Below are 16,082 nucleotides of genomic sequence, written 5' to 3'. Positions count from 1 at the left end.
CATACTTGCTTAAACTCTAGTATTTAGCTCAGGCATCTATATGCTAGGAAGTTATTCCCGAATCTGTTTTCATTTTTCTTCTCCAAGATGTACTAGATACCCATTCTTAGTGTTTCCTTAATAATCCATAAACAACTTTCTTAACACACTCCCTTTACTTCACTGAAATTATATGTCCTTATGCCCACACTACATTGTATTTTTCTTTCTAACCCTAGAAGCTAGCACTTCGCTTCATTAATCACAGTTAAAAAAAAGGGGTTATTATTCACAAAAGCTAGAAATGAAATTTGAGGCATGGTATAGCAAGAATCCGATCAAAGTGTCTCACCGAAACTCCACCAGGCTCAAATCATGATGAATGAAGTACACTTTTTGGAAACCTGTTTTTTCTCTCTCCTAGTTCCCTTTGTTTGTTTATTTGCTTGGTGAAAGAGATTTTTTTTCTTTTCTTCCCTAAGTTAATGATTTTCTTCATCAGAGCCTACTTACACTGGAAGAAGAGGAAAGGAAAAGGGAAGAATAAGGATTTTTCCCATTCAAACATTTTTGTCATCTTTGTAAATGACAGGAAAATAGACTTTGAAGTCAATTATGGTTTCAGAAGCTTTAAAGTATATTTTGGGGGACTAAGAGTAATACCATGTCTGCATGCTGGAGTATAAATCGAGTGAATCGTCAGCACAGAGATGATCAATTTAGATGTAGCATCTGGTCCTATTCGCAGTGGCCAAAATGAGCTGTTACCTCACCCCATTATCTGGAGGTCAGGTTGAAGGTTTAATTCAAGTTTTGTTATGTGGATTTATAAACTGACCCTATATTATCAAGTTTACTGAACTACCACTCACCCACTGTCTCTGCGGTAGGCAGAAGAGTAGCACCCCAAGATGTTCTCCCACGGATGTCCTAACCCCAAAACCCTGTGAATAAGTTATGGTTACATGGCAAAGGGGAACTAAAATTGCAGATACAGTTAAGGTCGCTTATCAGCTGATCTTAAATTAAGGGGTTCTCCTGCATTACATGGGTGGGGCTAATGTCATCACAAAGGTCCTTAAAAGTGGAAGAGGGAGACAGAAGCGAGTCGGGGACAGAGATGTGACATGGAAGAGGCATCAGAAAGACGCTGTGTTGCTGGCTTCAGAGTTAGAGGGAGAACTGGGGCATGTGGGCATTTTCGAAAGCTGGAAAAGGCAGGACACAAATTCTGCCCTAGAGTCTCTGGAAAGGAATGCCATTCTGCTGACAATGAGTCAATGAGACCTGTTTGCCTAACCTAATTCTCCAGTTAGGTATGTGTGGGACGAGTACTCTGTCTTACAGCATAGGACTGTCTCAGAGAGTAAGTTTCCTAGTGACTTCCGGCTGTGGAAATTCTTTGTTTCCTCTTTCAGTAAACCAAATATCAACAGGACACTTGAAATAATATGGAATTCTCTAAATGACCTACAACTGCTCTTTCAGACTTTGAAAAATATGTCATTATTTTTTATTATTTTTAAATTATTTTTTATTATTTTAAAAATACGTGATTATTATTTAATAGTTTTCTGCAAATGAGGAAAAACAGTTCAAATAGGGCATGGCCGTCATAGGAAACCTTACTCTTTAGAACTAGGGTAAGAATCTTGAAGGCTGAGAAAGAACTAGCATTTACCCATTGCATATTTTACTTTACGTGAAGAAGTTTGCTGCAAATCGTTTTGAATCATTTCTTTTCCCAACTGAGTAGAAAGCTAGAAAAGAGCAGAAGAGAACAATGTGTGAAAAACACAGCAGTAATGAAGTTTAATATTCGAAGGGAGCTGTTTATTTTCTTGGCGGGTTGTAATCATCTCTGTGGGCTTACTTAGTATGCTATGCAGAATTACCTTTCTGGAAGACAGTTAACTTTCAAACATTATCTTCACTATATCTTGCCAGTGTTGGTTCCTTTCTGTATCACTTGGTCATGAAATGCTTCAAAAAGTCCCTTTAGTATTTTTGTGTTCCCCTCATGGTCATTCTGTAGAGAAGAGAAAAGTTTGGAGGATCCTTAAAACCTGTGTGAGCTCTGGTCCTTAGTACATGGGCACACGCTATAGGAGGACACCTCCACAAGCCCCTTATTGTAGAGAGATACGGTAACTGTCAAGCCACCCATTTCTTTCCTTCTTTATTTTTTTATAAAATGTATTTATTTATTTTTCTTTTTAAATTAACATATTAACATATATGTATTATTAGCCCCAGGGGTACAGGTCTGTGAAGCACCAGGTTTGCACACTTCACAGCACTCACCATAGTATACCTTCCCCAATGCCCATAACCCCACCACGCAAGCCACCCATTTCTCATCGAGCTGTTGTCCTGAAGCAGAAGAGCAGCTAGGAACTCTGGATCCCACACCTCCTGGTACTCAAGCACTTTTTGACCCAATGGTAATCAACGCCAGCCTCCAACTCAATGGTAACACAAGAGCGTTCTGTGGCCCGCTCTGGACTTAATTAATATGCTCACATAGCAACCTTGGGAAGGTAACCTTTTGGTTTCAAAAATCTAATCTGAGTAGCTTAAAAACAGAGCTTTCACAGAAGGTAACCTTCAACACAACCTCCCACCAGGGTCTGTGCACAGGCATTTTTGTTTTGACAATCTTTCCTGCTCTTTCAAGGATTATGGGGACTTTGTAAATCATGCTTTATTTAGTATTTCTCTGTAACTCCCTGTAAATGAGGAGAATGATAAATGTAGTGATAGAAATGGCTCCAATACCGGAAGAGCGGAAAAGGATCGAGGTCTTAAAGAAAGATCAGTACGTTCTCTTCAATGATTATATCTCCCACTGAATGCCATATCACAAGCACCACTGAGTTTTACATTTTTCGTATCACGATATCTGATTTTCATAATATTTCTATTAGCATTTTTGAACTTACTTAAAAACATCAGCAGGAAACTAGAAATGGATCTATCAACTTCCTAAGAAACAGGTCAACTATAGTGTCTAAGCAATATAGAAGGATTAAAACTCACATTTCCAGGTTTCATTAAAGGAAAAATTAAAACTCACTTTTACTTATTTGAAATTTTTTATACATTGAAAACTTCAGAGATTAGTGTGAATTAATGTGAATATTTATTTCTCTCCAATAGAATGTAACCCTCATGAAGGAAGAGATTTTGCTTCGTTAATTGCTCCCTCCTTAGCACTTAGCCTATGGCCAGGCCCAGAGTAGATATCTAATGAATATCAGTGAAAAGCTCAATAAAGTAAGCTCAATAAAGTAAGATGAATCTGAACAGTTAAAAATTAATAAATATGAAAAAAAATTAATTGCACTTAAACTTAATGCAGACGTCGATTTCTGAGTACTTCATACTTGGTTGAAATTAAAATCTAGTCTTGGTGCTTGGAACGCAGATTTATGTGGTTATTATTAAATTGGTCCTCCTGAATTGTACTGTTAGTACAAAAAAAGATGTGAATTGTATCAACTTAACTTCCAGATGCTCAGCATTTGTCAAGCCTATGTATGTGGGACAGGAATGAAAATACGAATAAATGGTGTTTTCGTATGTGTGCACGTGTACATGTGTGTATGGTTAGATACTGTCTCACCCACATACCTTCAAGATTAAGCTCTTAATGATCCAATATGCATACTGTCCTCTACACTTGTGGCCAGTAGGGGGAGCTGTCACCTGTCACTGTGGCATGACTTTGTAGGTGCAAATTCATTTTGTGTGAGGACTTGTACCTTAGTGGTAACTTCTACCAAAATAAATCTATAGGTTTTGATTGGCCAATATGTCAATAGGCCAATCAGATAAATTGAGACTTAGGAATGAGTAACATAAGACAGCTTATAGTACATACTAGATTTTGTTTAACAGTAAATCAGTTATAATATTAGATAATAAATTGGATCAATGGTAAATCATTAGCATTTATCTACCACAGCATTCATAGGGTATCAGATGTTTATCAGCATTTATCTTCTTTTCTCATAAACTCCACTGTTTGGATATTTGTTTGTATTTATGTTGTATGGGTACATATCTTTATTTAAGATTATATTTATTTATTTGAGATAGAGAGCACACACATCAAAAGAGGTGGGGAGCAGTAGAGGCAGAGGGAGAAGCAGGCTCCCCGCACGGCAGAAGCCTGACATGGGGCTCGATCCCAGGACCCAGGGATTATGACCTGAGCTGAAGGCAGATGCTTAATCAACTGAGCTGCCCAGGCGCTCCTACTTGGTACATCCCCTTACCATCCACAAAAAATAGAAAAATTAAAAAGGAGGAAGAGAAAAGTCCATATGACCTATAAATCAAATTTTAAAATGTAACATGATGTTTTCAAAATTTATCTCAGAGATTTTTATCATCTACTATGTATAGGCTCCTATCAGACTTTACCCTACTTAATTCTCAAAAATCATGTTCTCGCTCAGTTTTATTAATCAAATTTATAGGTGAGGGAATCACTGCTCAGAGAAGGTAGGGGACTTCTTAACACTCATATGACTAAGAAGTAGTTAATCTGACATATCAGCTTTAATCTGTTGACTGTTATTCCCATGTAATTACAGCTTATCCTAAATTACTCCTCCAGTCAGCTGTTTACCCAGTCCCTGGTACACGCCACATATATGGGATTATTCTCTCTTGGATATAAGTTTTCTCTTCCTCATTCTCATGCTCTGCTTTTGAGAACAAAATCTTGCCCAGTTTCGCCATGTGCTAAAGGCACTGATGTCACTCAAAGAACATGTGATCTTTATGTTAAGAAATCTAAGAAGAGCCTGTTGTTCTGCTCTGCTCTGGCTGGCCTGGCCTACAGCAGGGGACCTGAGGTGGTCAGTGGTCTTGTCACCCACCTAGAATACTGGGAAATTGACCGAGGCTAAGATTCATCAAGAAGCTGAGTAGGGGACGTGTGGGTGGCTCAGCTGGTTGAGTGACTGCCTTCGGCTCAGGTCATGATCCTGGAGTCTGGGATCGGGTCCCAGCCACATCAGGCTCTCTGCTCAGCAGGGGGTCTGCTTCTCCTTCTAACCTTCCCTCTCCCATGTTTGCTCACTCTCTGACAGATGCTCATTTTGCATTTGCTTCACCATCTAACACAAAACGCCTTATGATTGCATTTTAGGGTGTAAGGAAAGATGTTCTAAATCCAAACTTCTGGTAATCAAGATCACCATCAGTATATGTTACTCGAAAGCTAAGGTGGGTCCTCTATATCAACACTGTGTTATCAAAATGGAAGTTGAGTTATTAAATGATTTCATTTAATTTTTAGAAATTGCCCATAAAGTACATTTTAATAAGAAACATGACTCAGAAGCATAACCTCTGTTTAAATAGTTATGATTCATGAGGTTTTTTTGTGTGTATTTATATAGCCATTTGCCAAAGACTCATTATTTTATTACGAACTGATCTTAAAGATACTACTGTTTATACTGGCAACGCTTACACTTCGATTTTGTTTGTTATGGGTGTGTTCTTGTCCTCACTTTAACATATTATGTCCAAATTTTTACCATTTTGATTTTGTCGAACGATTCTTGCTTAATCTGACATGTCCAGTAGGCTGAATGACTGGTTCCTTAACAGTAGTTAAATATTGGAGTGCCTGCATGGTTCAGTAGGTTAAGCATCCGGCTCTTGATTTTGCCCCAGGTCATGATCTCAGGGTCTTGGGTCTGAGCCCTGAGTTGGGCTCCTCACTTAGCTCTAGATTCTCTCCCTCTCCCTCTCCCCCACTCTCATGTCCTCTCTCTCTCAAAAAGAAAAAAAAAAAACACCATTGTATCAATTCTACTATTTTTTAAAAACTGCACACACATCTCTAACCACCCTTTCCTCTTCCCCTTTCGCATGACTTAAAGGACGGGGCTGTAATAGAGAGGGCAGGGAATTGGAAGAATGAGGATCTAATCCAACAAACTGTGTCCATAACGCGTTGAGATCTCAGGTGAGGCTTGAATTTAGATTAGATAATTCCTCAGGTCCTATGGGGACAGTGTGGCACACTACTTACGATCACATTACTCAGAGGAGGCTGGTTTAAGTTCAAATCCCAACTCCTACGCTTACCAGCTGTGTGACCTTGGGCAGGTTGCCTAAAGCTTCCGCTTCCTTACCTATCCAATGGGAATAAAAATAGCACCTATTTCATAATGTTGACAAATTTAAATGAGTTAGTACGAATAAGGCACCTAGAACTTATCCTGGCTCAAAATAAGAATTGTAGTTATGCCTGTCATTTTTATCTAATTTGCATCAATATTTAGAAATTTATGAGATTCTGAGCAGAGCTCAGATATTCTTAGAGCTCTATTACATGCTGGGTTTTCTACCAAAGTTAAAGGCTATATCCATGAACAAAACAAAGAATTGCCTTGAATTTTCACTTATACCAGTATTTACAATTACAGTCTCCCTCAAATTCCAACCTATGAGAAAAAGTATTTGTTAGTTGCTTTTTTTTTTTAAAGTAGGCTCCACACTGGTTGTGGGGCCTAAACTCATGGCCCTCAGATGAAAAGTTGGATGCCCAACCAACTGAGCCACTCAGGTACCTCAAGGTCTTTGCTTTTTAATCTTTGTTACTAATGTGTCTAGTTGCAGAAAATGGTTATCTCTCTTACCCGATGTTCTCTACCTCACTTCATACTACTTTTTTCATACTATTTTTAAGTCAAATACAGTGCCTGAAACACACCAAAGCCTTAGTTAATGCATGTTTCCTATGTTGTAAAAAAATTGATGATGTCTCATGACGTATTCTTTTTTCTTACATTTTTTTTGTAATATATATTCTGCCTCTATTTCAACAATTATGTGATTTATCTATGAATACATTCCTAAAATTTTGGTGTAATATATACTTGTTTCTATCTTTATTTTTATATATTTTTTGGTAAAAAGAAATGTATTGATATTTGAATACTCACTCAATAACAGTATTCAATAACACTGCTAAATATGTTTACAAATCGTAACAGGTGGCCACAGTTGCTTTTTCTTTTTAAGGGGGGGAATGCCAATATACACTATCATGTCAATTGCATATTATAATGTTTTATCTCTTCCTTTGCAATTTATAGGCCTTTTATTTATTTACTTGGGATCTCTGACAATATTGAGTAACAGTGGTGATAGTGGACAAACTTATTCTATGTCTTACTCATTTCAGGGAAAACATTCCATATTTTACTATTATGGTTGCTATAGTGTTTCATTACATAAACTTTATTAAATTAAATAAATGGCCTTCATCTTCAACTTATACTTTGCTGAGAGGTTTTGTATATCATGGATGGGTTAAAGTTTATAGAACTATATTTGCATCTAGTTGAAATTATTTTTCTCTTCCATTTTGTTAATTCAGTGAATTTAATTATTTTCAGATTCCTGGAATAACCCCAAACTGGTTATGATAGATATCATCCTTTTTATATCTCTGTATTCAATTTGCCTGTATTTTGGTTAGGATTTTTGCATACGTATTCAGAAAAGAGATGGGTCTATATTGATTTCATGTAATCTTTCTTCTCAAGTTTTGATATCAAAATTAGACTAGCATCATAAATAGAGTTAGAATGTATATCCTCTTTTCCTAATCCATGGAAGAGTTTTGATAAATTATTTCCCACTATCTCTTCAAATATTGCAACACTCCCTCCCTCTTCTCTGGAACTCTAATTTCACATACGTTAGAACTTCCCACCACATCATTTATGTATGTTTTCTACACAATTTTTTTTATAATTTCCATCTATTTTTCCCCACTTGGGATATTTTCTTTTGGCCTGTCTCTCAGTTCTTGTCTCCTTTCTTCATTTGTAAAAATCTGTTTATTAAACCATTTTAGCCTTTTTGTTTAGTTTAGTTTTGTTTTGTTTTAAGATACCCATTTGAGGGCACCTGGGTGGCTCAGTGGGTTAAAGCCTCTGCCTTCGGCTCAGGTCATGATCCCAGGGTCCTGGGATGGAGCCCCACATTGGGCTCTCTGCTCACCAGGGAGTCTGCTTTTCCTCTCTCTCTGCCTGCATCTCTGCCTCCTTGTGATTTCTGTCAAATAAATAAATAAAATATTAAAAAAAAAGATATCCATTTGATTCTTTTTCTAGTTTCTAATATTTTATTGAAAATCTCTGCCATCCAATTTCCTAGACTATGATTCTCATCTATTTTAATTTCCAGTAACCAAAACTTTGTGTCTCTCTATTGTCTGGCTTTTGTCTTTGGGTTTTTAGCTATTTGGTCTTGTATTCTGGCATACCTGGTAATTTTTATTAATGCTGGAAATTCAGTGTGAAATGTACATGACAATTTAAGTCTCTTGATGATATTATCCCTTCCACGGTGGTTTTATTTTGCTTTTGGCAGGCAATTAGGGTAGATGACTACCACTTTCCAATCAAGGATTGAGATGATTTCAAGCTAAATTTCAGCTTCTAAGAGGACTGATTTCTTTCCACCTCTGTTCCTCAGAAATAGCTCTTAGAAAGAAGAGCTCAAGCTAAAAGGCTGGGAAATTTACCAGAGCTCTCTTCCTTAAGAGGACTCAAACTGTATTTCTTCTTTCTTCTCCATTAGCCCCATGAGACAAACAGATAAGTATCTGCTTGGTATCTTGCCTCTCTATTGCTTTTTCTGAATTAGCGAAGTAGCCCTGAATATATCTGTTCTCTCTTCTTTCCAAGATCTTGGCCCTAATTTTCTTGCGATTTATTTGGTTCCTTCAAAGCCTCTTCTGTTTCTTGGGAAGTTGTCTGTAGTCCTCTATCCCACGTTGATGTTTCTGTAAGTTCCCAGGATGTGGATGCTTTGTCTCGCTCACTTCAGTTTGTTATTTGGGTAATCCACCCCATTTTAGAGTGCCTCTTTCCAAAACACTGTTCTAAAATTGCAACTGATAATTTATATTTGTGAGCCTCCCACCATTAGGAATTTAGAAGATAATCCACAAAGAACATGACACTAGGGAGAGTGTGAAGGGAGAGGGGCTTGTTTTGTTCTGTAACTTTTGCTTTAATCTGAATTTATGAATGAAAGTTCCTACTACTCTATTTTCAAAAAGAAGACAATTAGCCTCTATTTTTTTGCTTCAATGTCCACAAACAAGACACTGAAAGCAGTGTTATGATGGCTTAAAATGCTCCAATCTTGTAAACACCTTGCCCCCATAAATATTTTTTATTTATGTATCTCTAAATCTCTGTCCAGAGAAGTAGAGTTATTAGTTATTGCTACAGATCAGTTATCTTTTGTACAATAAGCTTTTTTTTTAACCATCCTACTATAAGCATTTTTACTTACCGATGCATGCTTCAGAGATTTTAATCCAAAATTTCCCTATTATAAATAATGTTGCAATATACAGATACATATCCCTGATTATTTTCCTCTTTTTTACTATTTCTTTTAGATATATTCTAGAGCTTGAGAAGCAAATAACAACAATAATAGTTAAACGAATAAGCTTTGAAGTATTAAAAACCTGTTCTCCATTCCTAGTTCTACAACATTCAATCAGTTAGACCTCGGGCAAATTACTCCTTTCAGGGCACATTTTCCCCATTTGTAAAGTGGTGAAACCACACCAATAACTACTGATTGTTTAGGGTTGGTATGAGGATCAAATGGGCTAATGTAAAATTAAAATATTCATAGGGAAAGTTTCGATGGTGATGGGTACATTTATGGCATAGATGGTGGTGATGTTTTCACAAGCATATACTTACCCCCAAACTCATCCAGTTATATGCGTTAACTATATATTGTTTTTTTGTATGTCAATCATACCTCAATAAAGTAGTTAAAAAAATTACTTTTAAATAAAATCTATTTGCCATCAGATATTTATCAAGCCATTCATTCAAAAGTAGCTATTATCATTATTATATTATTATCATTATCATCATTGTCAATAATAAAAAGAATTTCTACTTTTTTGGAAAACAAATTATATTTTTTTGACTTATGTCAGTAGCAGACCTCTTTGTATATGATTTATTCCTATTCTTATCACCTTTAGATTATAGCCATTATTGCCATCTTCAGATTTTGTCAATATAGCGCCAAAAGCTGTTTCTTGAATATCCTCTGTCACGATAAGGGGGTTGGAAACATTCTTTATTGTGCTAGAATTAGCAGAAAGAATAGGCTATTTGTATGTTATTTATTTTGCTTTGAGGTGTGCTTTATCAAACTTGTTCTACAAGTTAATACAAATACATGCCTGTTGTGTAATAAAAATACCTTTTCCACAGTTGTATTCTTTTCTTTCTCTCCGATGAGCCACCTGAGAAAACTCAGTGTTCTGTTGATGTCAAATCTATTCCCCGGGTACTCCCAGCTCTTCCACTTCAAAAGAGATAAATGAACTCAGGTGAAAAACATCCATGGGAATGTATCTGTCAGCGATCAAGGTCTAACTTCAAGCCAACCCTAAGAAAGAGATGTGGTAAGAAATTCCACCCAGTAATGAAGACAAAAGCAAATATTCCTGCAATGAACACTTCCTCACTCTGGCTCAAGCCTTTCTATCTCAGATGAAAGATGCTCACATCTACTGAGCAGGGTCAGACCAAAGCAATTCTACCAGAGACCACTGCATAGACGAGCAGTCTGTTGCGCCAACGGAAGGATGTTGGAAGCTATAATTTCTTGGTTATTTCAAACATATCTAAAATATTTAATTAGTAAGTGGCCTGGGTTATGTTGACTTTACGTTTTGTTGGAAACCCCTCCGGTTTTCAGATCTCCATCATCCAGGTGGAAATACGAAAGGTTTGAGTCACAATCCAAACTAAGCTCAATCCAAGCCTATGGAACTTTTTTTTTTTTTTTTTATGTTGTTAAAGATCTTAGAATTATAAAACATACTATTTCACTTTGCCAGTAACATTCTTAATGATGCAACTTTCCCCTCTGTTATGATCCAAGAGGCATTCATTCTGAGAATCAAAGAGCATGATTTTTTTTTTTTAATGGCACAAATACATGTCAAATTGTTTCCATCAATACTGTTTTGTGCAAGGATTTTTATTTGGGAAGGAGGGAATAAGGGTAAGTTATGCCTCAGGGCCCAGATATATCCTTGCTCTCTGACTGGTTTCGACTTGGTATTAACCAGGCTAATTGGCAACATCTGAATAGTGAGAATATTCACAGGAAAATCATAAAAATCCAAAGATACTGCTCTCTGTGGGATACCCCTAGAAACTGAACTTTAAGTATGTAATACTGAACTAAACAGAAGCCTTTCTACTGTCTTCTCAAGGTCACTCTACGTTCTATGCCTCCTCTTCCTTTGCCAACAAGCTAGTCTTCTCTCATCTCAAGGACTTGCCATAGAGTGTCAGAGACACTCTTCAATCATGAGAGAAAGGTAAGGAAGGTAACAAATGCCAACAGAGGCCAATTCGCAGACCTTTTGTTATATAAGAAAAGAACCTCTCTAATGCTAACCTCCTTTTAGACAAATTTTATCTTCCTGGTACGTGGAAGTGTTCCTCACTGAAATTCACATCTTGATTCCAGCCTGTTGTTTTGGCAATTTTCATTAATGATTGGCCATGTTGATCCATCACTATTTGGTGTTTTCCTATCAGCCTGGTAGAGCACAACGATGTCTGTTTCACTTTATTTTTATAGAAATTTAAAATATCTCATTACAAGTCAGAACAACTTACAAAGCTGATCATGCTTTGGCTCAGTTCAGCATTTTTTTAGTTTTAGAAACATCATCTCTCATTGAGAGAAAGAATTTCTTTTATTCATTCATTCATTCATTTTAGGGGGAGGGCAGACGGAGAGTGCAAGAGAGAATATTAAGCAAGCTACATGTCCAGCACAGAGCCCTAATCGGGGCTCGATCTCATGACCCTGAGATCATGACCTGAGCCTAAAACAAGAGTCAGACACTTAACCAACTGAACCACCCAGGTGCACCGAGAGAAAGAGAAATTCTTTAATCTTTGCTGAATTCTCTCCAAAAGAATACTTCCATGCATAACACCTACCTCAACAATAAAAATCTTCTCTGCCTACCCTTTGGTTGTTGCAGAGACTCACTCATCACCGTTGGACAAGTTAGTCCTAATCTTCTCCCTCAGTTTCTACAGTCTTATTTAATCTCTCTTCCAACCCAGCCCAATCTCTCACCTCTCTTGTACCTGCCCTTTTATCCTTCCTTTTCTACAACTAACTCCTGGCCCTGAGCAGTGAACAGTAGTCAGGTAGGTTTCAGCTTACAGATCTTCCTGCTTCATTTCTCACTCATCATTCCAGATTGTGTACATGGCTAAGCCCCCAATTGTGGAGACAAAATAAAAAAGAATTCCTGGGGATGTGAGAAGTATAAGAGGTTCTGTCATTTTTTTTTTCCTGGATCATTACAGAGGGTAAGATGTTCAAAAGACTAATGTATTTAAAAGTGATTATTAAAGAAACACAAACAAGGAGAGAACTATTTTATTCTCATCACTTCATAACATGGCCACTTTCTATATTCTTCTATGAATATCTTTTTTAAAAATTTTAATTAATTTATTTTTAAATTTATTTGATAGAGATTACAAGTAGGCAGAGAGGCAAGCAGAGAAAGGGGGAAGCAGGCTCCCTGCTGAGCAGAAAGCCCAATTCGGGACTCGATCCCATAATGCTGGGATCATGACCTGGGCTGAAGGCAGAGGCTTTAACCCACTGAGCCATCCAGGGGCCTGAAAGATATCTTTAAGTCTTCTTGTTTACATTGCTTTGGGTGTTGAAAGTTCCTAGGTTTTTAATAGTTCTATGAATTTAAAGTAGTACTGGAATGCTGTTTTTTCTTTTATTGGCTTAAAAAGGAAAATATTTGGGAATTTAGCAATACCCTCTGTTAATTTATGCTTAGCTGTAGCTAACTGTCCATTGCATGAGAGGGAAAAGTAGCTTTCTCAGTCATAAACCTGACTTCATATATCTTGACTCAAACCAAAGCATCCAAAGCTCAAAGCAAAATTATAAATGGTTTCTCTGACTGTACATTTCCAGTTCATGAGGTTTGGCTCTCCCAGAGACAAGGATGTCTGTGTCCCATTAAGTAACTGCAAACTATGTGCAATTTATGTTTAAATTAAAATTTGCAATTACTAAAAGTAGTTTTATAGCCTTGCTTGCCCTAGGAATACTTAACATGAATCATTTCCAATGTTAGAGAGGGTCAGACCCTTTCTACTGTTGAATATTTGAAAACACATCTGAAGTCAATATATTAAAAAATACTAACAGTGTCTTTTTCTATAGAGAGTGAGATAATGAGTTGACAGTTCTGTAATCTACATCATACTCAATTAAAAAATAGATTTGAATTTATTTTTGATGTGTCAGAAAAGGCAGTTGAAAGACCTCGTTTAATAAAAAACAAAACAAAACAAAACAAAAAAACCCGAGTTTGTGAGGGTTTACTATTCTTTTCCATGAGGAAATGACCACTCAGGTCTGCTATGAAAGTATCTATTGGCCATCAGTTAAAAACACTACCCAGACTTTTATAGGTCCTGAAGGAAAACTGGGGGAAAATGATTAGGGGTAAGATAAAATCTGTTCTTGGGAGAACTAGCTCTTTTATTATACTTAAAATGTACAGCAGCTTCTAAACTGGATAGATACACTTCCAGTCACAGAACGTTATCCCTGGTTATGTGATGCTATTACTTTGAGTTATAATACATTTCAACAACAGTAGGATTCTAGAAAACAGCTCCACAGAACTCCTTCCATTGGAAGACTTGGGCTCTGAAGTGTTTATCTTTCCTGGGGGCATCAGTAAAGATAGGCCAGGTTATGTTGTGGGAACAAACTCCCAAATTTCAAGACTTAGCACATACAATTGGACTCTTCTCTTGCCTGCATAGAGCCATCTCTGGGACCAGGAGCTCCGTAGGGTAGCTCCCATCCGAACAATGAATTTGAGGATCAGGTTCTTAAAAAAAAAAGAAGGAGAAGGAGAAAAAGAAAGAAGAAAGAAGGAAGGAAGAAAGAAAATGGAAGAAGGAAGAAGAAGAAGATGAGGAAGGAGAAAGAGGAAAAGGAGGAGGAGGGGAGGGGCCTGGAGAGGAAGACGAGGAGAAGGAGAAGAAGAAGGAGGAGGAGACAAAACCTTATAGTTCTACCAAAAAAAAAAAAATTTTTTTAAAAACCCTTATAGTTCTACCATTTGGAACTGCAGTCATATAACAGAGGGAGAAAAAGCTTGAAGAACCCCACACTGGCTCTTAAATGCTTCATCCCAGAGGTGACACATCATTTTGGTTCCTAGAACACTGGCCAAGAGTAGCCTATGTGGAAACTGGGATAGGTAGGAAAGCCCAGGCAATATTTGACAAATTCCATGGTCTGTGCCTCAGGACGCATGACACTTGGGAGCCTCAGCAGTGGTAAGTGCAGCCAATCCCCAGCTCTCTTTTTTCCTAAACCAGCAACCCCGGAAATCAAGAATTTTCAATGATGGAGCTATAAGATAGAAAGAGCTTGGATATCTGTGCTGTCCCTGGGAAGGACACAGTTCTAGCAAGCCACCAAATTATATCTGAATTGGGTGAACAAGAAATCAACTTTTACGTATCAAGTGGGTGAGATTTCAGGAGTCACTTTTTTCCCTTATCAATAAAGCACAATTTGCTTCCTTCTGTTAAACTCTGAGCCAGCCACTTTCCCCAGGCTGCCTGGGGAGATATAGGAAAAGGAACATACAGGGCAGACGAGACACGGGAGAAAGACCCACGGGAGGTAGAGATGGCTCTCTCACGTGGTGAAGAGGATGAGAAAGGCCATGGTCAGAAAAAAGAGCCCCATGGCCTCCAAGAGGGTACTGCTCAGAATGGTCTAGAAGAAAACCTGTTGCTTCAGAGAGGGATTCCTGCCATAACCAATGATAAGTCTCCCAAACACAGTCCCAATTCCAGCCCCAGAGCCAACTCCTCTCCCATGGCTGCCCAGCCCCAATGAACTTGGCTGCTGTGTCCACGTCCTTTGAAATGACACTAGTTCAGAACTGTAGTTAGGAATAAGTAAGGATAGGGGATTTGTGGCTGTCAAGCTGCTAAGGCTCTCATCTGTCAGTGTCCTGGGGGGGAGGTGTTTAGCACCCCTGCAGACAGTGATCAGCTCAACAGCTGAGAGGTACTCCGGACTAAGAAGGGGGCAGAGTCAAACTTTGCACAGGCGTCCATTTCCAGGGGACAAGAGAGCTGCTCCCCATGCAGAGAAGACAGAGAGGTGTTCAGGGGTCATCTTGTTACTATAATATAACCTACCTTATCCTGAAAAATCAATTGGATTGAAAATGTCTTGTCTTCCTTTGTCAATGCAGGTCACCAACTTGCTACAAACTCTACTCTTTTCTATCCTCAAATCACCCCCACGGTTTTGTCAGATACTGTTGTTGCAACCTTGGCTCTACACTGATTCTCAGCTCTGTCGGTACTTCTGGGTTCAAGGGTCTCTGATGTTTTGATTTATATATGGGAATGTGTTTTATGTTTTGTTTTGTTCTGTTTTGTTTGCTTAAGAGAAGCAAGAAAATATTTTAACCTATCAATCTACAGACAACTCTAAATAAAAAACATCAGTATAATTAGATATCATCAAAACTCTTCATGCCAGATAAATATAATAACCTGGGAAACTTTATACCTGATCAATTTAGATTGTCCAGTTTCTCTAGAATTATCACTGTTCATGAGTTGAGAGCTCATGAGTGGAAAATTTTAGGAACGTAATGGTTTCAAAGGTGTGTTAAAACATCAGAGATCCCCTTTTTTATAACGAGCATTAAATTAAGACTCATGTACATTGTGGATTAGTTTGATTGTACTAAGCAATTAATCATGGCTTACCCTGTTCATATTCTTCATTGCTTTTAATGCCTTTAGTCACACAGGGCGGAGGAGCTTGCATTTCATCAGGAACAATTCCGGGCAAGGAAGCATCAGGGACAATGACTACTGATGTCAAGGCTCCGATGACAACCCTTCTTAGGGAACCCTTAGCTTCTTGAGAGAGTCACTGGATTTCTTGGAGTCCCCAACATT

The 16,082-nt window shown here is 37.8% G+C and overlaps 1 pseudogene; it reads right to left on the bottom strand.

Moving 5' to 3' along the window:
- Positions 1–14,793: 14,793 nt before the first annotated feature.
- LOC116570019 lies at positions 14,794–15,236 on the bottom strand (annotated as a pseudogene).
- Between the last annotated feature and the right edge of the window lie 846 nt (positions 15,237–16,082).

The sequence above is a fragment of the Mustela erminea genome, chromosome 12 (assembly GCF_009829155.1).
Source record: "Mustela erminea isolate mMusErm1 chromosome 12, mMusErm1.Pri, whole genome shotgun sequence".
Taxonomy (NCBI): Eukaryota; Metazoa; Chordata; class Mammalia; order Carnivora; family Mustelidae; genus Mustela; species Mustela erminea.
Note: the sequence above shows the minus strand (reverse complement) of the source record. Positions and strands in the feature narration are given on the sequence as shown.